At 43.2% G+C, this 16,445-nt stretch overlaps 1 protein-coding gene and 1 pseudogene across 1 annotated transcript in view; one reads left to right on the top strand and one right to left on the bottom strand.

Moving 5' to 3' along the window:
• The window catches only part of PLAC1 (placenta enriched 1), a 103,735-nt gene extending 88,478 nt beyond the window's left edge, over window positions 1–15,257 (bottom strand). The window contains exon 1 of the mRNA XM_023198877.1: window positions 15,102–15,257. The gene's annotated coding sequence lies outside the window, so the exon portion shown is untranslated. The remainder of the gene's footprint in view (window positions 1–15,101) is intronic.
• LOC111531586 lies at window positions 7,656–8,239 on the top strand (annotated as a pseudogene).
• Window positions 15,258–16,445: the final 1,188 nt, after the last annotated feature.

Genomic DNA, 16,445 nt, shown 5'->3' with positions numbered 1-16,445 from the left:
GGAGACTTTACCAAAATTGGCTTGAGAGCAAGATGAAAATCTGGCTATATCAACAAAACTAGAGAAGAAATGGAAATAGAATCAAAGATGTGTACACCTCAGCCCCCTTAACACACACAAGTAGGCTTTAAAGGTAAAGTGTACAACAGCTTTAAGGAACAGATAATCCCTTTACCAAACAAACAATTTCAGAGCATTAAAAAAGATGAGAAGCTTCCAACTTATTTTCCAAAGATCATAACACCAATACCAAATTGTATGAGGACAGAAAACTAACTCTATATAAAACCCCTAAATAAATTATTACCAAATCAAATCTCGCACTTTGGAAAAAGAAGACTACACCATTACCAAATAGGGTTTATCCCAGAAATTCAAGGCTGGTTCACCATTAGAAAATATACCAATGTAATTCATTATATTTACATAATAAAGGAAAAGATAATATGATCATTTCAATAGATGCAGCAAAGATGTTTGATATAACTGAGTTGAGTACTCATTTGCTCTTAGAAAGCTCTAAGAAAATTAGAAATATAAGGAAACTTTAACTTGATAAAAAGTACTTTCCAGAAAGGTACAGAAAACTTCATACTTAAAGAGGCAGCAAGTGTAGCAGAGTAGTTAAGAACACAGTCTCCAAAGCTAAGCAGTGGAGCTTTGAACACTTGTTGGTTGTGTGACCTTGGGCAAGTTACTTAGCTTTTCTATGCCTCACTTTTCTTATCTGTAAAAGAGGAATAACAATAACAACAAAAATAGTATCTATTTCATAACATTGTAGAAGGATTAAATAGCCTAATATTTGTAAAGTGTTCATAATAATGTTTCACACATAGAAGAATACACAAGTGTTTGTTAACAAATTTTGAAATATTAGATGTTTTCACCCTTAAAGTCAAGAACAAGACAGGAATGTTTATTTCTACTTCTACTCTGCTATTCAACATTTTACTAGAGCTCCAAGCCAATGCCATAGAATAAAAAATAGAATTAATAGCATCAGAAAGGAAGAAACAAAATCGTCAATATTTGCAGATAATATAATCATCTAACAAAAAATGAGGTCTATGTCTGTCAGAAAGGAAGTAAAAGAAGGAAATTCTACTCTCTAGGGTATTCCAGTATCAACTTTTTTTTCTAGACATTTCTATAAATTGAACATTGAGTCCATCATCTTCCCTCCATGTCTACTGCTCTTCTTGACTCCCATTTTGCTGTCAACAGCACCACCACTTCCTTTTTTAAAATTTAATTTAATTTTAAGTTCTGGGATACAAGTGCAGGATGTGCAGGTTTGTTACATAGGTAAACGTGTGCCATGGTGGTTTGCTGCACCTATTAATCTATCACCTAGGTATTAAGCCCTGCATGCATTAGCTATTTATCCTGATGCTCTTCTCCCCCTGCCCCCCAGACAGGCCCCAGTGTACGTTGTTCCCCTACCTGTGTCCATGTGTTTTCATTGTTCAGCTCCAACTTAGAAGCAAAAACAATGGCACCACCACTTTTGAAGTCACCTAGACTAAAAACTTTGGAAGACTCTTGGACTCTTCCTTCTTGTTCATCTCCCATATCCAGTTACCTACTCTATCTGGTTAGTTTTTCCTACAAAATATTTTTCAAATGTTTTCTATTCTCACTCTCATATCTCTAGTCCAGGTGCATATCAACTCGTGCCTGAAATAATGGATATCCTTCAGTCCCTCTCCAAGTCACCAAGTGCTCCATAGGCCAATCCTATTCGAAGACTACTATTGCCAAGTCACTCTCTTGCTTAAAATTCTCTGGTGGCTTCTCCCTTCCTATCATATCCAGTCTAAACTCCTCCACTTGGTAGCCTTTTACCATCTTGCTGCACCCAATCTGCACAGTTTATTTTCTCCTACTCACTTTATATGTATGTACCCTCTGATTTAGCAAGACCAGTATTCTCAATATCCTCATCCACCTCCTTTCCTTTTTAATTCAGTACCTTTGTTTAATTCAGTGCCTTGTATTGTCCTGTCTCTCCCCCTGAGTGTCTCCAGATCTTCCCCATTTTTAATGGTTAGCTTAAATAGCACCAAATTTTACTTACTCAAGTGAGATAATGGATACCATACTGTGCTCATTTAATCTTCTCAGCAACTTTTAAAGTACTTATTCATTTTCACCCCATTTTACGGATCACATATAGTGATTTGCTCAAGGTTCGCATTGCTGATAATGGTGGATCTGGAATTCAAAGCCATGTTTACTGCCCAACCTTAGAGGTCATGCTCCTAACCACCCCCCTGTTCTGACTTTCTGGGATGCCTCCCCTGGCTGTCTCAACCCTCTCTGACCTTCTCTTCCTTTTGTTTGGCTGCTATGCATTGTTGTGTAGTAATGTACAAGTTTAGCTCCCAGCAAAATTGTAAGCTTTTGGAGGTCAGGATCCATTGACCCTGATCTCCTACTTCTCTGTCTCTTCCTCCCTACAAGAGCTGGACCCACGATGCCTAGTTGGTTAACTGGTAAGGTTGATCAAATATAGCTAAATATATAGGAATTTGGCCTTGGTATCCAGTCTTCAAGAAATCTTTTGAGTAGCTTGAGGATAATGCAAGCCCTTCCCATTCAAGCCTGGGTTTTTAGGCCCAGAAAGGGAAAGGAGGAGTAGAATTATTTCATTTCCCAAGAAATTATTAAATTTCCCCTAGTCCCCTTCCCCGATGATCAGGCTTCTCTCTGCATAGCTTAGGTCAATGTTGCATGACAAATCTTCCCTTTACATAACGGTTGGATCAGGCCAGATTTTGTTAGCATGTGCAAATAGAGCCAAACCTGTCAACTTACAATTGTGCAAAATCTGACTCCTGGGAATCTTCCAGAAGTGAGCTGGGGAAAACTAATATCTGTCCTACCTACCTCACAGGGTCATGGTGAGAATCAAATGAGATAATGGATATGAGCACACTTTGAAAATTAGCAATGAAAAGCAGCTTGCTTCTTGAGCCTGGAGTGGAGCAGTAGGAGCTCTTTGGTGATTTCAAGGCCAGGTGAAGGGTGGAGGCTCTTCTGAAATTCTTGGACTCATCATTTCCCAATGGTTGTAAGACTTGCTTCCCGGCAATTCTTGGGAAATTTTACTTTATTGTGAGACTTCTTCAACTACGTGGGAATTTGTCCTTGACTTCCCTTTTCCTTTTTCTAATTACCCTTACTCAACCAGTCCACAGTACTTTGAAAGATTCTACAAGATAAGCTAACTTTCCCTCCTTTTGGTGCGTTGAAGAGACAGTATTTTGCTGGTGGCTTACATTTAGATTTCGAATCTCTCTCCAATGTCAGGAGCAAGTGATACAGGGAAAGCACACTCTGAGATTGATGACTTCCATGATGGTCTATAAATGACAATTAGCCATTGAATGTTATTGGATAAATAAGGAGTGCCTCTCTGCTTCCCCTGGAGAGACCAAATTCCCTCAGAATTCAAGTGTTAGAAGACACAAGAGAACCTAGAAGTCTAGAATGGAAGGCTAGAGGTGAGAGAGAAGATATTTTTGTAAGAAAGAAAGTTTTGGTTCAAAAGATTCCAATTCTGAAAGTGAAGGACGTTGGGGAAAGCCAGGGGAGAGTGAGCTCAGCTTGGACAGAGAAGAGGAAAGAGTGCCGACTGTGCAGGGACCTTGGCCAAAGGGCCCTGGATCAAGACTAGACCGGGCTTGCAGAGGTAGCCAGAGGTATTCTGACCAGGGAATTGAGCAAGATTTATTGCCTAAGTTGGCCTCAACTGGACAGAGTTTGGCTTTGGGTCTGTTTTGTGTGTTGGGCATGCATACGTACCTCCTTACAGTTGAAGCCTTCAGATAGTGAGCCATGTCCTCAGCAAAATGGGGCCAAAGGGAGGTTGCTGCTGGTGTAGGAAGTGGGGACAGAACCTGAGAAGCAAAGCTAGGGAAAGTACCCCTAAGCCTCCGAAGGTAGCCATGTAGGCAGGAAATAGCAGCCCTCTTGTCCCCCACAGCTCCTGGGCCACTGGCTGTCCTATCTACATTTGAACAATATGCACCCAGCAGACTAGGCAGCTGGCCAAGAAGCTCATTATTGTGCCCCATCCCGTGGCCTCCTGGGCAACCAGGTTCCATGCATCTTATTCCACTGCTCTGCTCTACTTTTGCTTCCATTATACTGACTCTCATGAGCTGCCGTGTTGAACTGAGGGAATGTTGTGGGCTTCTATGTGTGTGCATGCATGTATCCGTGTGTGTGTGTGTTTGTGTGTGTGTATTGGAAGGGTCCCGAGTGGCCCCCAGCCTCAGCCTCTCTGACTCCAGGCTTCGGAGGGTGCCTGTGCCTATGAACTTTGCTTGGCTAGCCTGCTGGATGGAGACAGATGAGAGTAAACCCCTGCTGGTTCCATCCCACACTCCCCGTTATGATAGGCAGTGAAGCAAATCACTTGGGCAATTGCCTGACCTTAATGGGATAGAAAGGGCTCCTCTCTTGCTTGAAAGGAACATCCAAGCATGTGCTTAGTGTTTAGTTTTCCTGGAAAAATAATTTTTCTGGCATGCTAAAGAGGGTGAATTTGCCTTCAGAAAGGATTGTGTCATATCCTTAACCTTTGCAGCCTCTCTATCATTTTCATGGATGAAAACTGCATTCAGGGGAAGACGAACCAAACATCTGCTAGGATAAGGTTTTAGTTTTCACTGCAAGAAAACTGTGTTGTGTAAAGAAAAATAGAGATACACTCTTGGGCCGTTCTTTGGGGGTAACTTAGCAACCCATCGAAATCAAGAGATTTTTGAAGGATACTGCAAAGTAGAATCAGGTCTGACTGTTCAGTGTTATGATTTTAAGGGCACTGAGTACAGACAGCACCCCACCCCTCACCCCCAGCACCCTGCCTGGAATTCCAGCTTTTAGAAATTCATTCCTTTGTATTTGAAAGACCTTATGTATCTTCTGGAGTCATGTGTTGAAAAGTAAAATATGCCTGGGAGGAATATCACCTAAAACCATATCAGCTGATAACAGCTATCTCTTCAGTGAAGATGGAGAGCCTGGGATGGGACAGAAGGATCTCTGGGAATAGCAGGAATAGGATACCTGAGTGACAAGAGGGGACAAGGGAACGAAAGGGAAAATGGAAGGTTAGCAAGACATGGCTAACTTAAGACACCATAAATGGAAGGAACCTCATAGACCATCTATACCAATGCTTTTCAAAAAAAACCCACACATTTAAAAAACATGGAGGCTGGGTGCTCATGCCTGTAATCTCAGCACTTGGGGAGGCCGACGCGGGTGGATCACTTGAGGTCAGGAGTTCAAGACCAGCCTGGCCAACACGGCGAAACCCCGTCTCTACTAAAAATACAAAAATCAGCCCAGCATGGTGGCACATGTCTGTAGTCCCAGCTACTTAGGAGGCTGAGGCATGAGAATCTCTTGAAGCCAGGAGGCAGAGGTTGCAGTGAGCCAAGATTGTGCCACGGCACTCCAGCCTGGGTGACAGAAAAAAAAGATTAAAAAATAAAAAACATTGGAACCCTCTGCTCAAACACAGAACCCCATTATGTATGAAATGAATACAAGCAGGGCTGCTCTGGTTAAAGTGGGGGCAAGAGCCTTTGGACCCAGTTTACTCAGACTCTCTACTGCTTAAGCTAAGAGAAAAGTGAGGCAGCACCACACTCATCCAGATAGTGAGAATCGATGGTTCAACATGAATTTTGTGGGCCAGTTTGTTAAATATAGCCATTGTTAAAAGTGAAATGATCTAAACTTACAATTAGGTTATACTAAAGACAAAGCTGGCCGGGCATAGTGGCTCACACCTGTAATCCCAGCACTTTGGGAGGCCAAGGCGGGTGGATCACGAGGTCAGGAGTTTGAGACCAGCCTGGCCAACATAGTGAAGCCCCATCTCTACTAAAAATACAAAACATTAGCCGGGTGTGGTGGCTGGCGCCTGTAATCCCAGCTACTCGGGAGACGGAGGCAGGAGAATCACTTGAACCTGGGAAGCAGAGGTTGCAGTGAGCCGAGATAGCGCCACTGCACTCCAGTCCAGGCGACGGTGGGAGACTATGTCTCCAAAAAAAAAAAAAAAAAAAAAACACACACACAGACAAAGCTAATGAATACTCAAAATTCATCACTTCCTAATTATTTTACTACACTTATGTTACCTATGCTTTTGAGGTTATTTACATCTATTGTATCTGTGCGGCAGAAATACTCTGTGATGCCATGCTGTTGCACATGTATTCCCGACTCCTTGTTCGGTGATGTCATGTCGGGAGCTTGAAATTGGCCATGGTAGGAGCATTTACACCATGGAAATCAGCAAACACTATAAACCAGCATTCCCCTCCCGCTCAACTGAGGGAGGCAATTGTTGGACATCTGCCAGCATGCCACTGACTATACTATACTGTAAGTCCTCACTTCTTTGGAAGCTGTACTTCCAGCAACCTCAACCATGTGGAATGCAGCTTAGCACTAAGGAGGAAGAGGAAATACATCCAACTGGCCAACCATTATCACAAAACACATCCACTTTATACTCCGTGGGAGAGAAAAGCCACTGTAAGGCCCTAGCCTAGGCAAACATGTGTTAAATAACATGGCAGATAAGAAGTGCTGGCCCTCAGAAAATGATACTCCAAATGATGGTGCTTTGGCATGCTGAGTGCTTTGAACTAAAGGAGACTGGAAGGTCTCAGTTGCCACCTCAGAAGCAAAGTATCTCTCTGACCTTCTCCTACCCTCCTGTCTCCTGCCCCGGGTGAATCATAGAAACTGGAACCTCTCTCCCCCAAGGCAACCCATACAATCTAGAAAGGTCACTTCTCCCTTGCAGACCCTCATGCCAGAGAGTTCCTGCCCTCTACCCTGGAGGAAGGAATGCTACACAGAAAAGCCAAGAAGAATCTAAACAGACAAGACTTACTGGGTACCCTCTGCCTCCAGTCTATTACCATTAGATCATACCCTTTGTCCAATCACATTTCTATACATTCTTTATAGAACCTAAGCATAAAAATACACAACTTTCCCTGGGTCTTTGGGTCGTCATTTCTGAAAGCTCCCATGTCATGTAAAATTTGATTAAATAAGTTTGTTAAATGCTTTTCTCTTGTTAACTGTCTTTTGTTATAGGGTTAGGAAAGAGATCACATCTTTCTGCTCCTAAAGAAACAACACGGGGACAGCAGCACAGAGCGACAGCTGACACTGGGAAGTCTCGGCACCACAATCTGGAGCCTTTTATTATAAGGGCAAACAACCCAACTTATTCCCAAGACCCTCAAAGACCTTACTGCATCACAGCCCAGCACAGTTTAGGAAGTGGAAGTGTTCATTCTCTGACCCCCTCAAAATGGGCCAAATTATAGGCAGAACAAGCTCCATAAGAAGGCTCCAGGTCTGTCATGTCCACAGCACTCAACACAGTGCTTAGTGCATAGGAGGCCCTGAATAAACAAATATCTATTTAAAGAATTAAACCCATTTTCACAAGCAAACTCCTTGCCTCTTTTACCACTCTTTCCAGAAAAAGGACTCAGGACGTTTAGTTTCAGAAAGCAGTGGAGTCTGAATACATTTCAAAAAGCCGTCTATCCCAAACTGTGAGACTTGGGCTTCTTCCTAAGCCAGTACTCAGCAAGGAGAAGGCCATGTTCAGTTTGAACACCAGGATCAAGAAACCCAACGGCAAGAAGCCAGACAAGTTCAAGTTCGGCATCTCCCAGGCTCTTCTGGAGCCAAAGATGAACGTGGACCTCAAGACTCAGCTCAGGGAGCTGAATATTATAGCAGCCAAGGAGACTGAAGTTGGTGGTAGTCAGAAAGCTATCATAATCTTTGTTCCTGTTTCTCAACTGAAATCTTCCCAGAAAATCCAAGTCTGGCTAGTACGCGAATTGGAGAAAGAGTTCAGTGAGAAGCATGTTGTCTTTATTGCTCAGAGGAGAATTCTGCCTCAGCCAACTTGAAAAAGCCATACAAAAAATAAGCAAAAGCATCACATGAGCCATACTCTGATAGCTGTGTACCATGCGATCTTGAGGACTTGGTTTTTCCAAGTTAAATTGTGGGCAAGAGAATCCACTTGAAACTGGATGGCAGCTGCCTCACAAAGGTTCATTTGGACAAAGCACAGCAGAACAATGTGGCACACAAGGTTGAAACTTTTTCTGGTGTCTGTAAGAAGCTCATAGGTAATGATGTTAATTTTGAATTCCCAGAGTTTCACTTGTAAACAAAAATGACTAAATAAGGTATATTCACGGTAAAAACAAACAAATAAACAAATAAAAACAACAAAAAACAAAACTGAGTTCCAAAAGGATTGATACCCAAAGGGGCCAAATGTCTACTCTTAGATAAATCTTTGGTATGAGAACTCTAATGCCCTAATGATGTCTGATAAACAGGAAATGGCTTTATCATGATGCGGAGCTGTCAGCGCCATGGGTTCTCCCAGCTGCCCCTACTCCAAACATTGCTGGCGTCTCTCTTCTCTCCCTTCTGTGCCTGTTCCCTTCACTTTCTAGTCTCTCACCCCTCTCACCTTCTGCCCCCTTTCTTCCTCTATCCTCCTCATGCCCTCGGCCTGCCAGTCATCCCCTACTTGGCCCTAAGCACCCACCAGGCCAAGTCCTGCCTGAGACCCTCAGGCTAGAGAGATTGCTTCCCCCATACCCAGACAAAATGTGTTCAGTAGACAAATGCTGTTGTTTCCAGCCTTTAAAAATGAAGCTCACCTAGAGCTAAATACTTTCCTTTTCTCATTTCTTAATTTCTATGGGGGGAGGAGGGTATCATGTGGGTGTGTGTATGAGTATCCCAGATGACTGTGCTGTATCCAAAGTACCTTTTATCCCTGTGTGTCCTTGCAGCCTACTTTGGCCTATCTAAAGTTTATAGTATTGCAGCAGAGGAACTTGAGCCTGTTTCCTGATTTTAATTAAGCCTTTTTGGGTTACAGTGACCCAGAGGCAACTATCTAGCTAGTTCAGGCAGACTCTGAAAAGAGCTTAGGCTGGAATTGCTGGGTGAACTGAAGGTTTTCCTCAGAAAACACCCATGTTGACAAGTCATGTGGCTCAAATTGGATGGGTAGTTGGTAGGCTGCACTTTCTTTCTCTGGCAGCACGGTCAGTAATCCGACTATTGGTCTTCACGGACATTTTGGGGTCCTTCTAGAGGATCTTGTGGTTTGTGGCCAACCCTAGTGAAGTTTGTTATTTCTGTTCTCTGGTTCTACAGGCAACTGCTCCCAGGTGAGTGGTGCAGCTGGCCCTTGGTCAGGTTGACTCCACAGCAGGGCTATCCCAGGAAACCTCATTTGAAGATAAACCCCTCACCACAGGGGTTGAATCAATAGGGAGAGACAATTCAGAAGTGGGCTTGGGTTAGGAAAAGTAATCTGAAAGAGTCTAGCTGGCCAGCTGACTTCCAGAAGCTCTGCTGGAGCAGAGCAGTGCTGGCCAAGTTACTTAATCTCTCTGTGCCTCAGTTTCCACATCTGTAAAATTGGTTAACAATAACATCTACCTCACAGTGCTGTGGTAAGGATTAAATAAAAGATATATCCAATATGCTTACTCTAGCATCTGGCACATAATATGTGCTTTTAAAAGCATGGGGCCGGGGGCGGGGGCGGTTACAGAAAATCAAAATTGTGGATTTCTTAAGAGACATAGGAGACCCGGAATAAACTGTCACGCAAGATCCTTGAGGCCTGATCCCCCAGATGTGAGGCCCACGACTGATCTCTGCTATTGTGGTCCATCAGTCTGTGTCACTGCATAACGGGGCAGGTGGAAGTGTCCCTGGGCTAGCAGGCTCACTGAAAATTCAAAGCACATGCACTCAGCACAGTCATGGTAATAATAGTGGTAAGGAATTGGAAACTGTGGTGATGGCTTCCCGATTCCACAATCATTACAGTGAGGGTGTGCCTGTGGGGCCACATATGAAAAGAGTCCTGGCCCAGGCCCCTCATACACTCTCCCCAGGCCCTCTCCTCAGGCCCAATGGCTCATCTCTCTTATTCCTGAAGATTCTACCAGTGGCTCAGGGAAGGCCTGGGCCTTCTTGACACCCTTCCCTCTCCTAACCACATGCTCACCCTCCAGGCTTACAACAAAAACCAGACACATCACTACCCACCCTTCTCCATTTGGTTTTTAACCTTAAGTGAAAAGCTGCTTGTCTTAAAAAAATTAGAGATCCTGTCTTTACCTCTGAGACACTTTGATTTAGAGAAGACAGGGGACTTCAGTGCTTCACACTGAAATGCAAACATTTCAGGCAGTGTGACAAGCCAATGCAGTCCTCTGCCATTGTGGGTCCCTAAAATGACATCAGGCCTTGCTCTACCTTGTCCCAATGCAGAGGGTGAGTTAGGTGCAGAGCTGGGTTTTCTAGGACACCTGAAGAGACCAATTTGAGATCAGCGCATGGCTTCATGGGTCTGTGGGCACTCAAGTCCCCTCAGAGGTCTTGCTCTTGTCTCAGGATTGTTCTTAAAACATTGTGACTGGGAGTCCTAGGACTGCTTCTAGTAGGAGTCCAATTCCACAGACCATTAAAAAAGTCATTTCTTAGAAATTCAAGTCCATATCAGGAATGATAAAAGGATGGCTGTCTCCCAAGGTCTGCAAGCTGTGTAGGATTTAGCTGCAAATAAATAAAATAAATAAAGGAATCCAGTCCCTTTTTGTTAATTGTGCCAATACTTTCATTTTTCAGGCAATTTCAGTTCAGTCCAGATCTGGTTTCTGGAGTCACATTTTTCCAATCATCCTTCCCATTTGTAAGGAGGAGTCCAAGTATGTGATTTGAATTTGCCCAGGTGCTGGCAGTTAGGGAGGGTTTTCATATTCAAAGCTGCACATGCTTTGGAAATGTGACTCCAATGATTGCAAAAGGAGGCAATCATCTCTGGAGGGGAGGGGCTGGGGAAAGAAGCTCGTATGGGAGTTAGTGGGCTCTGTCCTTGGACTTCAGCATTTCTCAGGCGTCTTGCCTTCTCTGTCTATTCTCATGCCTTTAACTAGTACCATTAGTGGAGCTTCCATCCCTCAGTGCAGTCCTGTTGCTGGAGCCCCAGTCCTGGTTCTCCAACTGCGTATGGTAGCACTGCCCTAGCTGGAAAGCTTGTTAGACATATACCCAAATGATTCTTACGATCAGGCAAGTTCAGTAAGCCTAGGCAATGTTTTTTCTACCCAGATGTTCCACCTGAAGCACAATATGATTAAAACCATACTCATCCTAAAAGCAATTCATCCTAAAAACTGTACTGAAAGAATGAGACAGATCTACCTGTGGTTATATGGAACAGTCAGGGTGTGCCTGTGGGGTTCATATGAGAAGAGTCCTGGCCCAGGCCCCTCATGCACTTGCTGACTTCACCTCTCCCCAAGCCCAATAGCTCATCTCTCTCATTCCTGAAGGTTACACCAGTGGCTCAGGGGCCATGCTGGCAGACCTAGGCCTTCTTGACACCTCCAGGAAGGCTCCTGAAGTGAGAAAAAAAAGCAGGCTGCCGCCATTATAGTGGAATCTCACTTAGCTGACGTCTGTGGGGCCAACTCTCACAATTAAAGGATGCTCTCCATTTCCTGTGTAAAATGCACTGATTGATACCCACAGTATTCTGGATGCACTTGGTCACCGCTCCCTAGTGGGTCCAAGCACTTCCACTTTTACTGATTTTTAATTAACTAACTACTCTCCCAGCTGAATAGATAAGAGAGTCTATTTGTAGCTAACAAAAAGATGCATAGCATGAACCTGTCTATTTATTAACAGAATTGACAAACACATACATAGGCTTGTAAAATGCAGATAAAATTTCAAGAAACGTGACCAGTGGTTGCTCCTGGGAAGGCGTATTGGGTGTCTGGGGTAGAAGGGTTCCCCCCATACCGTTTTTTACTGTTTTTTTTTTTTTTCACAATGTTCATGCACTATTTTTCCCAGAATTTTTATTTTGAAAACATTCAAACTTACAAATAGATCAAAGAAGTAGAACAATGAACATACATATCACCGCCAAGATTCCACAATTAACATTTCAACATAGTTGCCGTGTAGTTCTGTTTCTATCAATCTATTTACACACACACACACACGCACATATATTTGAAGGTCACAGGCATCATAACACAGTCCCACTAAATTCTTCAGAATGACTCTTTAAAGAATAAGAAGATTCTCCCTTCTAACCACAAGATATTATCACAGCTAAGAAAATAAACAATAATCTCCTAATATAATTTAATTTCAAATCCATATTCAAATTGCCCCAATATTCTCCAAATGTCTTTCGTAGCTTTGTAAAATCCAGAATCCAAAACCAAGGTTTGTGTATTGCATCTACTTATGTCCCTTTAGTGTCGTTTAATCTAGAACAGTGCGTGCTCCTAATTTTTGTGTGTGACACTGAATTTTTGAAGAGTTCAGGCTAGTCTTGTAGAATATCTCATATTCTGAATTTGTCTGTTTTCTCATGGTATGTGGGTTTTTTTAAAAAATTAAAAGATTTAATAGCAATAGTAATAAAAGAAACCAGGTTCTGTTTTATATAAACAGCAACCTTAAAATGAGTATGCTATCCCAATATGCCTAGTAGCAGCATTGCTCAGTCTTCTGGTTCCCATATCAGATTCTTTAATCATCCTGCTGTCCTTCTTTCTTCATATTCAGCCAGTTCCCAAGTCTGTGAATTTGCCCTTTGACATGCCTAATGGCTTAATGCCTTCTCTAGTCCCACCATGCCCCTACCCTGGATCAGGCCTTCAATACCTCAGCCCTAAAGTATTGCAACTGCCTCCTCATTGACCCCTCTAGTGCCAGAATCTTCCCCTGAACACCTGCTGCACTGTGCATATAGAAAACACACTGCCTTTTCTATGTCACTCCTATCTGGAAAACCGTCGATGGCTATTGCCTATTTCCCATCTTTCTTCAGTCAGAGCCAGCTTTGAACATAGCCTTCAACACCAGACAGAGACAGATCTCTACCTAAATCCTAGCGCTGCCAATTACTTGCTGAGTGGCCTTAGAGAAGTCACTAGGCTTATCTGGCCTTCCATTTTCTTATCTGTAAATTGGAAATAACAGTTGTCCCTACCTCTCAAGTGTGACCAGCATTTGCCCACAGAGCTCCCACCTTTTCTAGGGGTCACTCCAAGCCTCATCCTTTCTTTAAGTCTCAGCTGAAGCCTTGCCTCCTCCAGGAGGACTTCTTATTCACAGCAGCACCCCCTCTCTGAATGTCCGCAGCACTTGTGGTCTACAGGGAATAATTTAGCAGATACTAGTCTTATTGCCCACTCATATTTACATTTTCATCTTTTTTTTCTTTTCTTTTTTGAGATGGGGTTGTGCTCTGTCCCCCAGGCTGGAGTGTAGTGGAGTGATGATGGCTCACTGCAGCTTCGATCTCCTGGGCTCAAGTGATCCTCCCATCTCAGCCTCCTGAGTAGCTAGGACCACAGGTGTGCACCACCAAGCCTGACTATTTTATTTTTAGTTTTTGTAGAGACAGTGTCTCCCTACATTGCTCAGGCTGGTCTTGAACTCCTGGGTTCAACAATCCTGTCTCGGCTTCCCAAAGTGTTGAGATTACAGAAATGAACCACCATGCCCAGCCTTTTTTTTTTTTTTTTCTTTTTTAACATTTGTGGACATTTTCATCTTATCTGCTCATTTGGATGGCCAGGGCCCTTTGAGAGCAGGAGTAGGTCTACCCATTGTTTCTCCTAGAGCCTCTGAGAAAGCCAGTGCTATGCTGAGCATTCAGCAGCTCAGAGCTGGCACTTGACCATGAGAAGATGCTTTGTTCATCTTTAGAGTCCTCCTTTCAACTCTGATTGTCTCTAACTCCAGTGAGACAGGAAGGACTAAGGGTTGCGACCATCACCCAAATAATCATAGTAATTCCACCTATTTATAGAGCACTGATTATGTATCCAGCACCTTGAATATATGGATGCTTCTTGACTTATGATGGGGCTATGTCCTGATAAACCCATCACAAATCAAAAATATCATAAATCAAAAATACATTCAATACCCTAATAAACCTGTCATAATGTGAAAACATTGCAAGCCAAACAATTACAAGTTGGGGACTGTCTGTATATTCTACTTGATGCCAATTTAGCAGATGAAGAAATAAGCTCAGAGAGGATAAGCAACTTGCCCAGGGTGACTCAGCTATTAACTGCTGAAGCTGGAACTTGAACCCAAGTCTGTTTAAATACAGAGCCCATATTTGTTCCCTGCTGCCTCTGTAGTAACAGTGATCAGTATATTGATAGAATGAAGGACAAGTTATTAGAGCTGCTGGGATTAGAATGCAATTTATTCTAGTACTCTATTTATAAATGAGAATGTCCACCCGGAGAGTAACATTGTGCTACCTACCAGTGGTGGTGTAGCTTCTGTGACTCTGTTTCCTCTCAGAATCAAGGTACAGAGACATGCTTCTCTGTGGTCATGGGAGAGAATGAGGCAAAGCAGCTCACAATGGATTTAGGGTCCCTGTCTCTTTCTCAAAGAGTCTGAAACTGATCATCTGGGTTAATGGGAACACACAGTTAAAAGCAATGATAAAGATAAGTAGGAGAGTAAAGGAAGAGAGAATGATGAGATGGCAAGTAAACAGGGGAAAGAATAGGCAGTTAGACTGGGAAATATGTGTTAAGGGGAATCCACATGAATCCCTAAAAAATACCCTGTGCAGTTGGGGAGTGATGCATGTGTGAGTGTGTGTGTGTGTGTGTGTATGTATGATATTGATTTTAGATCTATGTGTGTGTGTTCAATCTTTAGATTTAAATAAAGAACAGACCAAATTCAGAGTCTAACTGCCTCCTTCTCAGCAGCCACTTCATCACCCCCATGTCACATTTCCCAGCTGGAGGGCAATAATTGCATGGCCAGATCTGGCCCCATCTGGGAAACACCGGGGTCTTCCTGAATCGTCATATACCATGCTGGCTGCCAAGACATAAGGTGACCTAAGCGAAGCTTTCATACAGGCCATGTGCACACTCATAAAATCTTGAGAGAATGTGGCAACAGAGACAGACTTGACTTACCTGCCAAATTTCCAAAGGGAAGAAGGAACTTGCTGTGTCTGTATTTGCCCCCGGGATTGGAAAAATGTATCTCAGTCACTGGAACTGAAGGGGGGTGGCCTTTACCTTCATAGGAGAGTCACTCTTTATACAAATCCTTCTGATGGCCTGATATATGTGTGTGTCTTTATATAAATAGAGCTAGATACTGACTTTGCCAGATTGCATCAGATACCTGCTTAACATTTTACTCTGGTGCTTTCGAAACAACACTCTGAAAGTCAGAATAATATGTGGCCTCTGCAGCATTTCCCAGTTTGGCATTTTGTTTACAGAGTAAAAGAAACCTACTCACCCCTGAGATCATCAGTGATTGAATGATACCTACTGTCATGTGTTAGAAACCATGTCACCTTGACAGAGCTCATTCACAGGAAGAAGGGTGGGGTAGAGGGTTACAACATGGTGGTGGTAATTCTTAGAGAAATCAAGCAGTGAGCTGGCCACTTGTAGTGCTTGCTGTTGCCAAGGCAGTCTTTCATGTCTTTATTCAGTAAACATATATCAAGTATATCAGGCATAGGGAATACAAAAACAAATAATATATATTCATTCCCGCCAGGAATCCAGCCTTTGTCCTGAGTTCTCTCAAGGAGCCCACTGCCAAATGAGAGGTAAGCCTCTTCAGGAACAATGTTCAGGGAGAATGAGAACACATGGACACAGGGAGGGGAACAACACACACTGTGGCCTCTCAGGAGGCTGTGGGGGGTGGAGAGCATCAGGAAAAATACCTAATGCATGCTGGGCTTAATACGTAGGTGATGGTTTGATCGATGCAGCAAACCACCATGGCACATGTTTACTTACATAACAAACCTGCACATGTACCCCAAAACTTAAAATTAAAAAAAAAAAGAAAGAATTTTTAGGGATTGCTCGTCAGTATGGTTGCCTGAGCTGTTGCAGGAAGCTCCTCTCCTGCTCCAAACACATTGTTTTTCGAAAAATTTAAATCTGTCGTAGAGAGCAGAAGCAAAAATAAACATATTCTAGTGCCAGAAATGAAGAGGGAGCTCAAAGCCATAGCAGCAACTATACAGCCTACAGAAGAACCAAAGGTGGTCACACATCCTGGGCAAAGGGTTTGAATGGCAGGGTGGGAATGGGAGTGGAATCTGAGCTCCTATGGAAAGTTAGCAGTGGGAAGTGCTGGCCCATAAGTGGGGATGGGGGGGAAAACACAGTTCAGAAGTGTACTGGCCACTTTGAGCTGAGAGTAGGCAGTCACATAACCCAAAGTACACAAGACTCCAAGGTAAAACAATTCCTGCCAAATAACAGTAATAACACTAGTCAAGTGCT

Source organism: Piliocolobus tephrosceles, chromosome 12 (genome assembly GCF_002776525.5).
Source record: "Piliocolobus tephrosceles isolate RC106 chromosome 12, ASM277652v3, whole genome shotgun sequence".
NCBI lineage: Eukaryota > Metazoa > Chordata > Mammalia > Primates > Cercopithecidae > Piliocolobus > Piliocolobus tephrosceles.
Note: the sequence above shows the minus strand (reverse complement) of the source record. Positions and strands in the feature narration are given on the sequence as shown.